Source organism: Microcebus murinus, unplaced genomic scaffold, assembly GCF_040939455.1.
Source record: "Microcebus murinus isolate Inina unplaced genomic scaffold, M.murinus_Inina_mat1.0 scaf009_hap2_Mmur4.0, whole genome shotgun sequence".
NCBI classification, from domain to species: Eukaryota; Metazoa; Chordata; class Mammalia; order Primates; family Cheirogaleidae; genus Microcebus; species Microcebus murinus.
In genome coordinates this window covers 878,415-893,847 of record NW_027438955.1, presented here as the reverse complement: position 1 = coordinate 893,847, position 15,433 = coordinate 878,415, and the positions used below count along the sequence as shown (strand labels likewise).

At 64.1% G+C, this 15,433-nt stretch overlaps 4 non-coding genes across 4 annotated transcripts; all 4 read left to right on the top strand.

Annotated features, from left to right (window-relative positions):
- Positions 1-811: 811 nt before the first annotated feature.
- Positions 812-930, top strand: LOC142866992 (5S ribosomal RNA). The gene has a single exon (XR_012916724.1). It is a non-coding gene; the product is annotated as a 5S ribosomal RNA (ribosomal RNA).
- Positions 931-4,469: 3,539 nt separating this feature from the next.
- LOC142866991 (5S ribosomal RNA) lies at positions 4,470-4,588 on the top strand. Its single transcript, XR_012916723.1, has one exon. It is a non-coding gene; the product is annotated as a 5S ribosomal RNA (ribosomal RNA).
- Positions 4,589-8,127: 3,539 nt separating this feature from the next.
- Positions 8,128-8,246, top strand: LOC142866990 (5S ribosomal RNA). The gene has a single exon (XR_012916722.1). It is a non-coding gene; the product is annotated as a 5S ribosomal RNA (ribosomal RNA).
- Positions 8,247-11,780: 3,534 nt separating this feature from the next.
- LOC142867011 (5S ribosomal RNA) lies at positions 11,781-11,899 on the top strand. Its single transcript, XR_012916743.1, has one exon. It is a non-coding gene; the product is annotated as a 5S ribosomal RNA (ribosomal RNA).
- The last annotated feature ends 3,534 nt before the right edge of the window (positions 11,900-15,433 follow it).

Here is a 15,433-nt window from a genome sequence, read left to right as displayed (position 1 = left end):
TTAGCGAGTCCACACGCCAGGGTGGTCGGGGTCCAATGCAGCCCCGGCCAGGCCCAGGCCCCTTGGACTGGGCCACAGGAGGACACAGAGGAGGGTCCCGGCCCCCACGGTCGCGTTGCCGGCAGTTCTCCAAGGGCTTGGGCGTTTTCCAGAGGTAGGAGATGGAGGGGACTGATTTCTTCAGCGCCCCACAAACCACGCCACCCCACCCATGGGACACATCCCTAGAGAGAGAGAGAGACGCCCCATACACTCGCTCCCCTCCCCCATGCGCTGTGCCCCAGCCCGGGCCCGGGGGAATAGGCGGCAGCCCACCCACAGGGTGGGGGGCGCAGCTGAAAGGGGTTGTCGGGGATGGCGGACCCTGCCTGGGGTCAAAGGGCGGGCGACCCGCGCGTGCGCAATCGGCGGCGGCGGCGGCGGCGGCGGCGGCGGCCACGAGCTGGGGGTGGGCCAGGCGAGGAGAGGAAGGGGGCTGGAAGGTCTCCACCTTGGCGAGTCCAGCCGTGGAGGCGCATCTTGTGTGAGTGTGAGTGAGTGAGTGTGAGTGTGAGTGTGTGTGTGTGTGTGTGTGTGTGTATAGAGAGACAGCCCCCCACCCCGGCCCGCCGCTCCCTGCCCGCCCCGCCCCGCCCCGCCCCGCCCCGCCTGTCACCCCCGTCCCTCGGAGCCCGCCGGACCCGGCCGGTGAACTCAACAGGCCCGGCCCGGTGCGGGTCAGCGCCGGCGCGGGGCCTGGGGCGGGGGGAGGAGGCGGCGGGGAAGCGCAGAGAGGCTCGGCTTCTTGAGCGGGGCAGGGGCGCCCTCCGCCGTCTAGGGCCACACCACCCTGAACGCGCCCGATCTCGTCTGGTCTCGGAAGCTAAGCAGGGTCGGGCCTGGTTAGTACTTGGATGGGAGACCGCCTGGGAATACCGGGTGCCGTAGGCTTCTTCTTTTTTTTTTTTTTGTTTTGCCTCTTGTTCTGTCCCCTTTCTGGGAGCGAGTCGGCGGCCCGGGGTGGGGGTCACCCCCACCCTCAGCGCCCGCCGCGGTGCCTGGCGCCCCAGCCCGCACCGTGGGGCCTCCTCTTGTCCCAAGCCGCGACACCGCCGTCACGCGGCAGCATGCGTGGCTTCTGGACTGTCAGGTCTCAGACCAAAGGTCTGCTCTGTGGGAACCGACACGCTGGAGGAAACCTTGAGAGTCTGAGAGGGGAGGGAGTTCCAGAAGAAGGCCAGGATGTCATTTTGAGGGAGTATGTGACCAGAACTCGTCCCGTTGCTTTTGGGGTTCTATGGGCTACACGTAGGAATCTTTGGTGGTGGCACCTGATGTTGGGGGATCCGGAGTCACACCCAGACCTGCTCCACAGGCCTCCTTTTACTTTTCTCTTCGGATTCATTATGTTTAAAAAGTGTCTCTTATCTCTATGATTGCATTTTCTTTTCTCTCTCTTTTCAAGCAGATGATGGGAGTCCAAGTATTAAGGTGACATGTGTTGCCCGTGCCCCCCTCCCCCCTGTGTTCTTATTCATTTACCTCTGATGTTGTTCCAGCGTATTGTGGGGGTACCAATGTTAAGGTCGGGTACGTTGCCCTCTCCCAGCCTCCCCCCTCGGGTCAGAGCCTCAAGTGCGCCCATCCCCCAGTCGGTGCGCACCCACCCCATTCCTAATGGAGGTGTATGCCCATCCCCTCCCCCCACCCGCCCGACACCCACCCGATGAAGGTGATTCCTCTGTGTCCACTTAGGTGTCCATCGGTTCGTACCCATTTGCTGGTGAGCGCGAGCACGTGGTGCTCGTGTGTCCATTCTTGGGCTACCTGGCTTACTGGAACGGGTTCCAGCTCTGGCCAGGAGAACCACGAGAGGTGCCCTCTCACCGCTGCTCCTCCTAGCTGAATAGCACTCCGTGGTGTCCACGCGCCACATTTCATTTACGCACTCGTGGGTCGATGGGCACTCGGGTCGCTTCCAGGTCTTTGCGATTGTGACTTGTGCCCTGACTCTAACCCTAACCCTTACCCAGCCCGTCTCCTCCTCGGCCCCTGCCTGACTGACTCCTTCCCGCCCGGCCTGTCACCTGTCACCGTCCTCTGCCCCTGCCTGACACGCTCCTCCCCGCCCGGGCCGTCACCGTCCTCGGCCCCTGCCTGACGGGGCTCCTCCGTCGCCTGGGCCTTCCAAGGGCTTGGTGTGGACGCTGGTTCCAGGACGCCCTCCCAGGGACCCGGTAGCAGGGCGGCCGCAGCGTCTCGCGCCACCCAACCGTCCGCCGGCCGGCGGCCGGCGCTAAGTGGCCTGCGGGGGACGTGCCCCCACTGTGGGGCGGGCGCCCAGCCTGGTGTCTTCTCTGAGGCCCCGTGGCTGCTTTTCCCCCCCGCAAGGGGAGAGCCGCGGAGGTGGGGACCGCCTCCTCGTGGGGACGTACACCCAGCTCTCCACGTCGGATTCCGGGGCTCTCTGTCCTGCCAGAAGGCCCAGCTGGCCTGCGGGTCCTTAGAGTGGCAAAAACATCCGAAAACTGAGATTGAGGGTCCGGTGGTTGTCTGCACTTTTGTGCTGGGCACCCCAGGGAGGCCCGGGGGCTAGCTGGACAACGCGGTCTGCTGGGCAGGGGGGGCGGTTTGGAGGAGCAACTGATGCCCTTTGCACTTTGGGTAGCAAGTGTCTGAGGTGTCTCTGAGCCCTGCGCCATGTCGGGGGGTGGGGTGGGGGGGTGGGAGGTCGGGGGGGGGTGGAGGAGCAGGAGGAGGAGGAGGAGGAGGTGGGAAGGGCCGTGGCCTGCAGTCGTGTTCCCGGGGTGGCTTCTTCCACAGGCTGCTTGGCCTGGGCTCCCTGCACCTGGGCCTTTGGAGGACTGGCCCTGTGCTTGCCAACGCTTCCCCTGCAGGGACCCAGAGCTGGGAGGTTGCATCTCTCAGCCCTGGGTCGGGCAGAGCCCCAGCGGGCCATGCCCACAACCTCTCTCAGCACGGGTCCCCCAGAAGGCTCCTTTGGGACCAGGATTCTCTTGCGGGTGACTCTTTAAGGTCTGGCCCCTGGATGGAGGGGCACCAGGAGTAGAGGAGCAGGAAGGGGAAGGGGGTGGCCATGCGAGGGGACACTTTCAGGCCAAGTCCCAGCTTCAGCCTGATCCTCCTGGGAACCCCGGGGTGTACGTCACACCTCCTGGTTGTCCCGCTCTGAGACAAGGGCTCTGAGACAAGGAGCCGGGCTGCGCATTCCCCCAGCAGCCAGTCGTGGGCTGAGGACACCTGGGGCGTTGGGAACTCCCTGGCTTCTCCTTGGCTTAACATCTGGAGCTGCTTGTGAATCGTGCCGCCACACACACCCGAGTGCAGGTGTCTTCTGCACAGACTGCGGGCCTCGCTCTTCTGAATGCCGCTAGCTCGCCACCCACCCACGGGTGAACCTGGTCAGGGTACTTTCTCTCGGGGGCAGACTCTGATCCTGGCGGGCTACCGGTGTTTCTGTTTGCTCGTTTCTTTCTTCCATTTCGGGAAAGGCTTCCTTACTGGGTGTGGAAATCTCCTATGCCTTTCCTCGCCTATTCTGTCAGCTTTAAAATTCTCTTTCAGTTGCCACCCTCACAGATGGATTAGGAAACTCTTTCCGGTGCACTCATTAGTGAAATGACCTCAATGAAGCTGGAATCCAATATCTAATCGCCGATTTTTAGCGAGTCCACACGCCAGGGTGGTCGGGGTCCAATGCAGCCCCGGCCAGGCCCAGGCCCCTTGGACTGGGCCACAGGAGGACACAGAGGAGGGTCCCGGCCCCCACGGTCGCGTTGCCGGCAGTTCTCCAAGGGCTTGGGCGTTTTCCAGAGGTAGGAGATGGAGGGGACTGATTTCTTCAGCGCCCCACAAACCACGCCACCCCACCCATGGGACACATCCCTAGAGAGAGAGAGAGACGCCCCATACACTCGCTCCCCTCCCCCATGCGCTGTGCCCCAGCCCGGGCCCGGGGGAATAGGCGGCAGCCCACCCACAGGGTGGGGGGCGCAGCTGAAAGGGGTTGTCGGGGATGGCGGACCCTGCCTGGGGTCAAAGGGCGGGCGACCCGCGCGTGCGCAATCGGCGGCGGCGGCGGCGGCGGCGGCGGCCACGAGCTGGGGGTGGGCCAGGCGAGGAGAGGAAGGGGGCTGGAAGGTCTCCACCTTGGCGAGTCCAGCCGTGGAGGCGCATCTTGTGTGAGTGTGAGTGAGTGAGTGTGAGTGTGAGTGTGTGTGTGTGTGTGTGTGTGTGTATAGAGAGACAGCCCCCCACCCCGGCCCGCCGCTCCCTGCCCGCCCCGCCCCGCCCCGCCCCGCCCCGCCTGTCACCCCCGTCCCTCGGAGCCCGCCGGACCCGGCCGGTGAACTCAACAGGCCCGGCCCGGTGCGGGTCAGCGCCGGCGCGGGGCCTGGGGCGGGGGGAGGAGGCGGCGGGGAAGCGCAGAGAGGCTCGGCTTCTTGAGCGGGGCAGGGGCGCCCTCCGCCGTCTAGGGCCACACCACCCTGAACGCGCCCGATCTCGTCTGGTCTCGGAAGCTAAGCAGGGTCGGGCCTGGTTAGTACTTGGATGGGAGACCGCCTGGGAATACCGGGTGCCGTAGGCTTCTTCTTTTTTTTTTTTTTGTTTTGCCTCTTGTTCTGTCCCCTTTCTGGGAGCGAGTCGGCGGCCCGGGGTGGGGGTCACCCCCACCCTCAGCGCCCGCCGCGGTGCCTGGCGCCCCAGCCCGCACCGTGGGGCCTCCTCTTGTCCCAAGCCGCGACACCGCCGTCACGCGGCAGCATGCGTGGCTTCTGGACTGTCAGGTCTCAGACCAAAGGTCTGCTCTGTGGGAACCGACACGCTGGAGGAAACCTTGAGAGTCTGAGAGGGGAGGGAGTTCCAGAAGAAGGCCAGGATGTCATTTTGAGGGAGTATGTGACCAGAACTCGTCCCGTTGCTTTTGGGGTTCTATGGGCTACACGTAGGAATCTTTGGTGGTGGCACCTGATGTTGGGGGATCCGGAGTCACACCCAGACCTGCTCCACAGGCCTCCTTTTACTTTTCTCTTCGGATTCATTATGTTTAAAAAGTGTCTCTTATCTCTATGATTGCATTTTCTTTTCTCTCTCTTTTCAAGCAGATGATGGGAGTCCAAGTATTAAGGTGACATGTGTTGCCCGTGCCCCCCTCCCCCCTGTGTTCTTATTCATTTACCTCTGATGTTGTTCCAGCGTATTGTGGGGGTACCAATGTTAAGGTCGGGTACGTTGCCCTCTCCCAGCCTCCCCCCTCGGGTCAGAGCCTCAAGTGCGCCCATCCCCCAGTCGGTGCGCACCCACCCCATTCCTAATGGAGGTGTATGCCCATCCCCTCCCCCCACCCGCCCGACACCCACCCGATGAAGGTGATTCCTCTGTGTCCACTTAGGTGTCCATCGGTTCGTACCCATTTGCTGGTGAGCGCGAGCACGTGGTGCTCGTGTGTCCATTCTTGGGCTACCTGGCTTACTGGAACGGGTTCCAGCTCTGGCCAGGAGAACCACGAGAGGTGCCCTCTCACCGCTGCTCCTCCTAGCTGAATAGCACTCCGTGGTGTCCACGCGCCACATTTCATTTACGCACTCGTGGGTCGATGGGCACTCGGGTCGCTTCCAGGTCTTTGCGATTGTGACTTGTGCCCTGACTCTAACCCTAACCCTTACCCAGCCCGTCTCCTCCTCGGCCCCTGCCTGACTGACTCCTTCCCGCCCGGCCTGTCACCTGTCACCGTCCTCTGCCCCTGCCTGACACGCTCCTCCCCGCCCGGGCCGTCACCGTCCTCGGCCCCTGCCTGACGGGGCTCCTCCGTCGCCTGGGCCTTCCAAGGGCTTGGTGTGGACGCTGGTTCCAGGACGCCCTCCCAGGGACCCGGTAGCAGGGCGGCCGCAGCGTCTCGCGCCACCCAACCGTCCGCCGGCCGGCGGCCGGCGCTAAGTGGCCTGCGGGGGACGTGCCCCCACTGTGGGGCGGGCGCCCAGCCTGGTGTCTTCTCTGAGGCCCCGTGGCTGCTTTTCCCCCCCGCAAGGGGAGAGCCGCGGAGGTGGGGACCGCCTCCTCGTGGGGACGTACACCCAGCTCTCCACGTCGGATTCCGGGGCTCTCTGTCCTGCCAGAAGGCCCAGCTGGCCTGCGGGTCCTTAGAGTGGCAAAAACATCCGAAAACTGAGATTGAGGGTCCGGTGGTTGTCTGCACTTTTGTGCTGGGCACCCCAGGGAGGCCCGGGGGCTAGCTGGACAACGCGGTCTGCTGGGCAGGGGGGGCGGTTTGGAGGAGCAACTGATGCCCTTTGCACTTTGGGTAGCAAGTGTCTGAGGTGTCTCTGAGCCCTGCGCCATGTCGGGGGGTGGGGTGGGGGGGTGGGAGGTCGGGGGGGGGTGGAGGAGCAGGAGGAGGAGGAGGAGGAGGTGGGAAGGGCCGTGGCCTGCAGTCGTGTTCCCGGGGTGGCTTCTTCCACAGGCTGCTTGGCCTGGGCTCCCTGCACCTGGGCCTTTGGAGGACTGGCCCTGTGCTTGCCAACGCTTCCCCTGCAGGGACCCAGAGCTGGGAGGTTGCATCTCTCAGCCCTGGGTCGGGCAGAGCCCCAGCGGGCCATGCCCACAACCTCTCTCAGCACGGGTCCCCCAGAAGGCTCCTTTGGGACCAGGATTCTCTTGCGGGTGACTCTTTAAGGTCTGGCCCCTGGATGGAGGGGCACCAGGAGTAGAGGAGCAGGAAGGGGAAGGGGGTGGCCATGCGAGGGGACACTTTCAGGCCAAGTCCCAGCTTCAGCCTGATCCTCCTGGGAACCCCGGGGTGTACGTCACACCTCCTGGTTGTCCCGCTCTGAGACAAGGGCTCTGAGACAAGGAGCCGGGCTGCGCATTCCCCCAGCAGCCAGTCGTGGGCTGAGGACACCTGGGGCGTTGGGAACTCCCTGGCTTCTCCTTGGCTTAACATCTGGAGCTGCTTGTGAATCGTGCCGCCACACACACCCGAGTGCAGGTGTCTTCTGCACAGACTGCGGGCCTCGCTCTTCTGAATGCCGCTAGCTCGCCACCCACCCACGGGTGAACCTGGTCAGGGTACTTTCTCTCGGGGGCAGACTCTGATCCTGGCGGGCTACCGGTGTTTCTGTTTGCTCGTTTCTTTCTTCCATTTCGGGAAAGGCTTCCTTACTGGGTGTGGAAATCTCCTATGCCTTTCCTCGCCTATTCTGTCAGCTTTAAAATTCTCTTTCAGTTGCCACCCTCACAGATGGATTAGGAAACTCTTTCCGGTGCACTCATTAGTGAAATGACCTCAATGAAGCTGGAATCCAATATCTAATCGCCGATTTTTAGCGAGTCCACACGCCAGGGTGGTCGGGGTCCAATGCAGCCCCGGCCAGGCCCAGGCCCCTTGGACTGGGCCACAGGAGGACACAGAGGAGGGTCCCGGCCCCCACGGTCGCGTTGCCGGCAGTTCTCCAAGGGCTTGGGCGTTTTCCAGAGGTAGGAGATGGAGGGGACTGATTTCTTCAGCGCCCCACAAACCACGCCACCCCACCCATGGGACACATCCCTAGAGAGAGAGAGAGACGCCCCATACACTCGCTCCCCTCCCCCATGCGCTGTGCCCCAGCCCGGGCCCGGGGGAATAGGCGGCAGCCCACCCACAGGGTGGGGGGCGCAGCTGAAAGGGGTTGTCGGGGATGGCGGACCCTGCCTGGGGTCAAAGGGCGGGCGACCCGCGCGTGCGCAATCGGCGGCGGCGGCGGCGGCGGCGGCGGCCACGAGCTGGGGGTGGGCCAGGCGAGGAGAGGAAGGGGGCTGGAAGGTCTCCACCTTGGCGAGTCCAGCCGTGGAGGCGCATCTTGTGTGAGTGTGAGTGAGTGAGTGTGAGTGTGAGTGTGTGTGTGTGTGTGTGTGTGTGTATAGAGAGACAGCCCCCCACCCCGGCCCGCCGCTCCCTGCCCGCCCCGCCCCGCCCCGCCCCGCCCCGCCTGTCACCCCCGTCCCTCGGAGCCCGCCGGACCCGGCCGGTGAACTCAACAGGCCCGGCCCGGTGCGGGTCAGCGCCGGCGCGGGGCCTGGGGCGGGGGGAGGAGGCGGCGGGGAAGCGCAGAGAGGCTCGGCTTCTTGAGCGGGGCAGGGGCGCCCTCCGCCGTCTAGGGCCACACCACCCTGAACGCGCCCGATCTCGTCTGGTCTCGGAAGCTAAGCAGGGTCGGGCCTGGTTAGTACTTGGATGGGAGACCGCCTGGGAATACCGGGTGCCGTAGGCTTCTTCTTTTTTTTTTTTTTGTTTTGCCTCTTGTTCTGTCCCCTTTCTGGGAGCGAGTCGGCGGCCCGGGGTGGGGGTCACCCCCACCCTCAGCGCCCGCCGCGGTGCCTGGCGCCCCAGCCCGCACCGTGGGGCCTCCTCTTGTCCCAAGCCGCGACACCGCCGTCACGCGGCAGCATGCGTGGCTTCTGGACTGTCAGGTCTCAGACCAAAGGTCTGCTCTGTGGGAACCGACACGCTGGAGGAAACCTTGAGAGTCTGAGAGGGGAGGGAGTTCCAGAAGAAGGCCAGGATGTCATTTTGAGGGAGTATGTGACCAGAACTCGTCCCGTTGCTTTTGGGGTTCTATGGGCTACACGTAGGAATCTTTGGTGGTGGCACCTGATGTTGGGGGATCCGGAGTCACACCCAGACCTGCTCCACAGGCCTCCTTTTACTTTTCTCTTCGGATTCATTATGTTTAAAAAGTGTCTCTTATCTCTATGATTGCATTTTCTTTTCTCTCTCTTTTCAAGCAGATGATGGGAGTCCAAGTATTAAGGTGACATGTGTTGCCCGTGCCCCCCTCCCCCCTGTGTTCTTATTCATTTACCTCTGATGTTGTTCCAGCGTATTGTGGGGGTACCAATGTTAAGGTCGGGTACGTTGCCCTCTCCCAGCCTCCCCCCTCGGGTCAGAGCCTCAAGTGCGCCCATCCCCCAGTCGGTGCGCACCCACCCCATTCCTAATGGAGGTGTATGCCCATCCCCTCCCCCCACCCGCCCGACACCCACCCGATGAAGGTGATTCCTCTGTGTCCACTTAGGTGTCCATCGGTTCGTACCCATTTGCTGGTGAGCGCGAGCACGTGGTGCTCGTGTGTCCATTCTTGGGCTACCTGGCTTACTGGAACGGGTTCCAGCTCTGGCCAGGAGAACCACGAGAGGTGCCCTCTCACCGCTGCTCCTCCTAGCTGAATAGCACTCCGTGGTGTCCACGCGCCACATTTCATTTACGCACTCGTGGGTCGATGGGCACTCGGGTCGCTTCCAGGTCTTTGCGATTGTGACTTGTGCCCTGACTCTAACCCTAACCCTTACCCAGCCCGTCTCCTCCTCGGCCCCTGCCTGACTGACTCCTTCCCGCCCGGCCTGTCACCTGTCACCGTCCTCTGCCCCTGCCTGACACGCTCCTCCCCGCCCGGGCCGTCACCGTCCTCGGCCCCTGCCTGACGGGGCTCCTCCGTCGCCTGGGCCTTCCAAGGGCTTGGTGTGGACGCTGGTTCCAGGACGCCCTCCCAGGGACCCGGTAGCAGGGCGGCCGCAGCGTCTCGCGCCACCCAACCGTCCGCCGGCCGGCGGCCGGCGCTAAGTGGCCTGCGGGGGACGTGCCCCCACTGTGGGGCGGGCGCCCAGCCTGGTGTCTTCTCTGAGGCCCCGTGGCTGCTTTTCCCCCCCGCAAGGGGAGAGCCGCGGAGGTGGGGACCGCCTCCTCGTGGGGACGTACACCCAGCTCTCCACGTCGGATTCCGGGGCTCTCTGTCCTGCCAGAAGGCCCAGCTGGCCTGCGGGTCCTTAGAGTGGCAAAAACATCCGAAAACTGAGATTGAGGGTCCGGTGGTTGTCTGCACTTTTGTGCTGGGCACCCCAGGGAGGCCCGGGGGCTAGCTGGACAACGCGGTCTGCTGGGCAGGGGGGGCGGTTTGGAGGAGCAACTGATGCCCTTTGCACTTTGGGTAGCAAGTGTCTGAGGTGTCTCTGAGCCCTGCGCCATGTCGGGGGGTGGGGTGGGGGGGTGGGAGGTCGGGGGGGGGGTGGAGGAGCAGGAGGAGGAGGAGGAGGAGGTGGGAAGGGCCGTGGCCTGCAGTCGTGTTCCCGGGGTGGCTTCTTCCACAGGCTGCTTGGCCTGGGCTCCCTGCACCTGGGCCTTTGGAGGACTGGCCCTGTGCTTGCCAACGCTTCCCCTGCAGGGACCCAGAGCTGGGAGGTTGCATCTCTCAGCCCTGGGTCGGGCAGAGCCCCAGCGGGCCATGCCCACAACCTCTCTCAGCACGGGTCCCCCAGAAGGCTCCTTTGGGACCAGGATTCTCTTGCGGGTGACTCTTTAAGGTCTGGCCCCTGGATGGAGGGGCACCAGGAGTAGAGGAGCAGGAAGGGGAAGGGGGTGGCCATGCGAGGGGACACTTTCAGGCCAAGTCCCAGCTTCAGCCTGATCCTCCTGGGAACCCCGGGGTGTACGTCACACCTCCTGGTTGTCCCGCTCTGAGACAAGGGCTCTGAGACAAGGAGCCGGGCTGCGCATTCCCCCAGCAGCCAGTCGTGGGCTGAGGACACCTGGGGCGTTGGGAACTCCCTGGCTTCTCCTTGGCTTAACATCTGGAGCTGCTTGTGAATCGTGCCGCCACACACACCCGAGTGCAGGTGTCTTCTGCACAGACTGCGGGCCTCGCTCTTCTGAATGCCGCTAGCTCGCCACCCACCCACGGGTGAACCTGGTCAGGGTACTTTCTCTCGGGGGCAGACTCTGATCCTGGCGGGCTACCGGTGTTTCTGTTTGCTCGTTTCTTTCTTCCATTTCGGGAAAGGCTTCCTTACTGGGTGTGGAAATCTCCTATGCCTTTCCTCGCCTATTCTGTCAGCTTTAAAATTCTCTTTCAGTTGCCACCCTCACAGATGGATTAGGAAACTCTTTCCGGTGCACTCATTAGTGAAATGACCTCAATGAAGCTGGAATCCAATATCTAATCGCCGATTTTTAGCGAGTCCACACGCCAGGGTGGTCGGGGTCCAATGCAGCCCCGGCCAGGCCCAGGCCCCTTGGACTGGGCCACAGGAGGACACAGAGGAGGGTCCCGGCCCCCACGGTCGCGTTGCCGGCAGTTCTCCAAGGGCTTGGGCGTTTTCCAGAGGTAGGAGATGGAGGGGACTGATTTCTTCAGCGCCCCACAAACCACGCCACCCCACCCATGGGACACATCCCTAGAGAGAGAGAGAGACGCCCCATACACTCGCTCCCCTCCCCCATGCGCTGTGCCCCAGCCCGGGCCCGGGGGAATAGGCGGCAGCCCACCCACAGGGTGGGGGGCGCAGCTGAAAGGGGTTGTCGGGGATGGCGGACCCTGCCTGGGGTCAAAGGGCGGGCGACCCGCGCGTGCGCAATCGGCGGCGGGCGGCGGCGGCGGCGGCGGCGGCCACGAGCTGGGGGTGGGCCAGGCGAGGAGAGGAAGGGGGCTGGAAGGTCTCCACCTTGGCGAGTCCAGCCGTGGAGGCGCATCTTGTGTGAGTGTGAGTGAGTGAGTGTGAGTGTGAGTGTGTGTGTGTGTGTGTGTGTGTGTATAGAGAGACAGCCCCCCACCCCGGCCCGCCGCTCCCTGCCCGCCCCGCCCCGCCCCGCCTGTCACCCCCGTCCCTCGGAGCCCGCCGGACCCGGCCGGTGAACTCAACAGGCCCGGCCCGGTGCGGGTCAGCGCCGGCGCGGGGCCTGGGGCGGGGGGAGGAGGCGGCGGGGAAGCGCAGAGAGGCTCGGCTTCTTGAGCGGGGCAGGGGCGCCCTCCGCCGTCTAGGGCCACACCACCCTGAAGGCGCCCGATCTCGTCTGGTCTCGGAAGCTAAGCAGGGTCGGGCCTGGTTAGTACTTGGATGGGAGACCGCCTGGGAATACCGGGTGCCGTAGGCTTCTTCTTTTTTTTTTTTTTGTTTTGCCTCTTGTTCTGTCCCCTTTCTGGGAGCGAGTCGGCGGCCCGGGGTGGGGGTCACCCCCACCCTCAGCGCCCGCCGCGGTGCCTGGCGCCCCAGCCCGCACCGTGGGGCCTCCTCTTGTCCCAAGCCGCGACACCGCCGTCACGCGGCAGCATGCGTGGCTTCTGGACTGTCAGGTCTCAGACCAAAGGTCTGCTCTGTGGGAACCGACACGCTGGAGGAAACCTTGAGAGTCTGAGAGGGGAGGGAGTTCCAGAAGAAGGCCAGGATGTCATTTTGAGGGAGTATGTGACCAGAACTCGTCCCGTTGCTTTTGGGGTTCTATGGGCTACACGTAGGAATCTTTGGTGGTGGCACCTGATGTTGGGGGATCCGGAGTCACACCCAGACCTGCTCCACAGGCCTCCTTTTACTTTTCTCTTCGGATTCATTATGTTTAAAAAGTGTCTCTTATCTCTATGATTGCATTTTCTTTTCTCTCTCTTTTCAAGCAGATGATGGGAGTCCAAGTATTAAGGTGACATGTGTTGCCCGTGCCCCCCTCCCCCCTGTGTTCTTATTCATTTACCTCTGATGTTGTTCCAGCGTATTGTGGGGGTACCAATGTTAAGGTCGGGTACGTTGCCCTCTCCCAGCCTCCCCCCTCGGGTCAGAGCCTCAAGTGCGCCCATCCCCCAGTCGGTGCGCACCCACCCCATTCCTAATGGAGGTGTATGCCCATCCCCTCCCCCCACCCGCCCGACACCCACCCGATGAAGGTGATTCCTCTGTGTCCACTTAGGTGTCCATCGGTTCGTACCCATTTGCTGGTGAGCGCGAGCACGTGGTGCTCGTGTGTCCATTCTTGGGCTACCTGGCTTACTGGAACGGGTTCCAGCTCTGGCCAGGAGAACCACGAGAGGTGCCCTCTCACCGCTGCTCCTCCTAGCTGAATAGCACTCCGTGGTGTCCACGCGCCACATTTCATTTACGCACTCGTGGGTCGATGGGCACTCGGGTCGCTTCCAGGTCTTTGCGATTGTGACTTGTGCCCTGACTCTAACCCTAACCCTTACCCAGCCCGTCTCCTCCTCGGCCCCTGCCTGACTGACTCCTTCCCGCCCGGCCTGTCACCTGTCACCGTCCTCTGCCCCTGCCTGACACGCTCCTCCCCGCCCGGGCCGTCACCGTCCTCGGCCCCTGCCTGACGGGGCTCCTCCGTCGCCTGGGCCTTCCAAGGGCTTGGTGTGGACGCTGGTTCCAGGACGCCCTCCCAGGGACCCGGTAGCAGGGCGGCCGCAGCGTCTCGCGCCACCCAACCGTCCGCCGGCCGGCGGCCGGCGCTAAGTGGCCTGCGGGGGACGTGCCCCCACTGTGGGGCGGGCGCCCAGCCTGGTGTCTTCTCTGAGGCCCCGTGGCTGCTTTTCCCCCCCGCAAGGGGAGAGCCGCGGAGGTGGGGACCGCCTCCTCGTGGGGACGTACACCCAGCTCTCCACGTCGGATTCCGGGGCTCTCTGTCCTGCCAGAAGGCCCAGCTGGCCTGCGGGTCCTTAGAGTGGCAAAAACATCCGAAAACTGAGATTGAGGGTCCGGTGGTTGTCTGCACTTTTGTGCTGGGCACCCCAGGGAGGCCCGGGGGCTAGCTGGACAACGCGGTCTGCTGGGCAGGGGGGGCGGTTTGGAGGAGCAACTGATGCCCTTTGCACTTTGGGTAGCAAGTGTCTGAGGTGTCTCTGAGCCCTGCGCCATGTCGGGGGGTGGGGTGGGGGGGTGGGAGGTCGGGGGGGGGGTGGAGGAGCAGGAGGAGGAGGAGGAGGAGGTGGGAAGGGCCGTGGCCTGCAGTCGTGTTCCCGGGGTGGCTTCTTCCACAGGCTGCTTGGCCTGGGCTCCCTGCACCTGGGCCTTTGGAGGACTGGCCCTGTGCTTGCCAACGCTTCCCCTGCAGGGACCCAGAGCTGGGAGGTTGCATCTCTCAGCCCTGGGTCGGGCAGAGCCCCAGCGGGCCATGCCCACAACCTCTCTCAGCACGGGTCCCCCAGAAGGCTCCTTTGGGACCAGGATTCTCTTGCGGGTGACTCTTTAAGGTCTGGCCCCTGGATGGAGGGGCACCAGGAGTAGAGGAGCAGGAAGGGGAAGGGGGTGGCCATGCGAGGGGACACTTTCAGGCCAAGTCCCAGCTTCAGCCTGATCCTCCTGGGAACCCCGGGGTGTACGTCACACCTCCTGGTTGTCCCGCTCTGAGACAAGGGCTCTGAGACAAGGAGCCGGGCTGCGCATTCCCCCAGCAGCCAGTCGTGGGCTGAGGACACCTGGGGCGTTGGGAACTCCCTGGCTTCTCCTTGGCTTAACATCTGGAGCTGCTTGTGAATCGTGCCGCCACACACACCCGAGTGCAGGTGTCTTCTGCACAGACTGCGGGCCTCGCTCTTCTGAATGCCGCTAGCTCGCCACCCACCCACGGGTGAACCTGGTCAGGGTACTTTCTCTCGGGGGCAGACTCTGATCCTGGCGGGCTACCGGTGTTTCTGTTTGCTCGTTTCTTTCTTCCATTTCGGGAAAGGCTTCCTTACTGGGTGTGGAAATCTCCTATGCCTTTCCTCGCCTATTCTGTCAGCTTTAAAATTCTCTTTCAGTTGCCACCCTCACAGATGGATTAGGAAACTCTTTCCGGTGCACTCATTAGTGAAATGACCTCAATGAAGCTGGAATCCAATATCTAATCGCCGATTTTTAGCGAGTCCACACGCCAGGGTGGTCGGGGTCCAATGCAGCCCCGGCCAGGCCCAGGCCCCTTGGACTGGGCCACAGGAGGACACAGAGGAGGGTCCCGGCCCCCACGGTCGCGTTGCCGGCAGTTCTCCAAGGGCTTGGGCGTTTTCCAGAGGTAGGAGATGGAGGGGACTGATTTCTTCAGCGCCCCACAAACCACGCCACCCCACCCATGGGACACATCCCTAGAGAGAGAGAGAGACGCCCCATACACTCGCTCCCCTCCCCCATGCGCTGTGCCCCAGCCCGGGCCCGGGGGAATAGGCGGCAGCCCACCCACAGGGTGGGGGGCGCAGCTGAAAGGGGTTGTCGGGGATGGCGGACCCTGCCTGGGGTCAAAGGGCGGGCGACCCGCGCGTGCGCAATCGGCGGCGGGCGGCGGCGGCGGCGGCGGCGGCCACGAGCTGGGGGTGGGCCAGGCGAGGAGAGGAAGGGGGCTGGAAGGTCTCCACCTTGGCGAGTCCAGCCGTGGAGGCGCATCTTGTGTGAGTGTGAGTGAGTGAGTGTGAGTGTGAGTGTGTGTGTGTGTGTGTGTGTGTGTATAGAGAGACAGCCCCCCACCCCGGCCCGCCGCTCCCTGCCCGCCCCGCCCCGCCCCGCCTGTCACCCCCGTCCCTCGGAGCCCGCCGGACCCGGCCGGTGAACTCAACAGGCCCGGCCCGGTGCGGGTCAGCGCCGGCGCGGGGCCTGGGGCGGGGGGAGGAGGCGGCGGGGAAGCGCAGAGAGGCTCGGCTTCTTGAGCGGGGCAGGGGCGCCCTCCGCC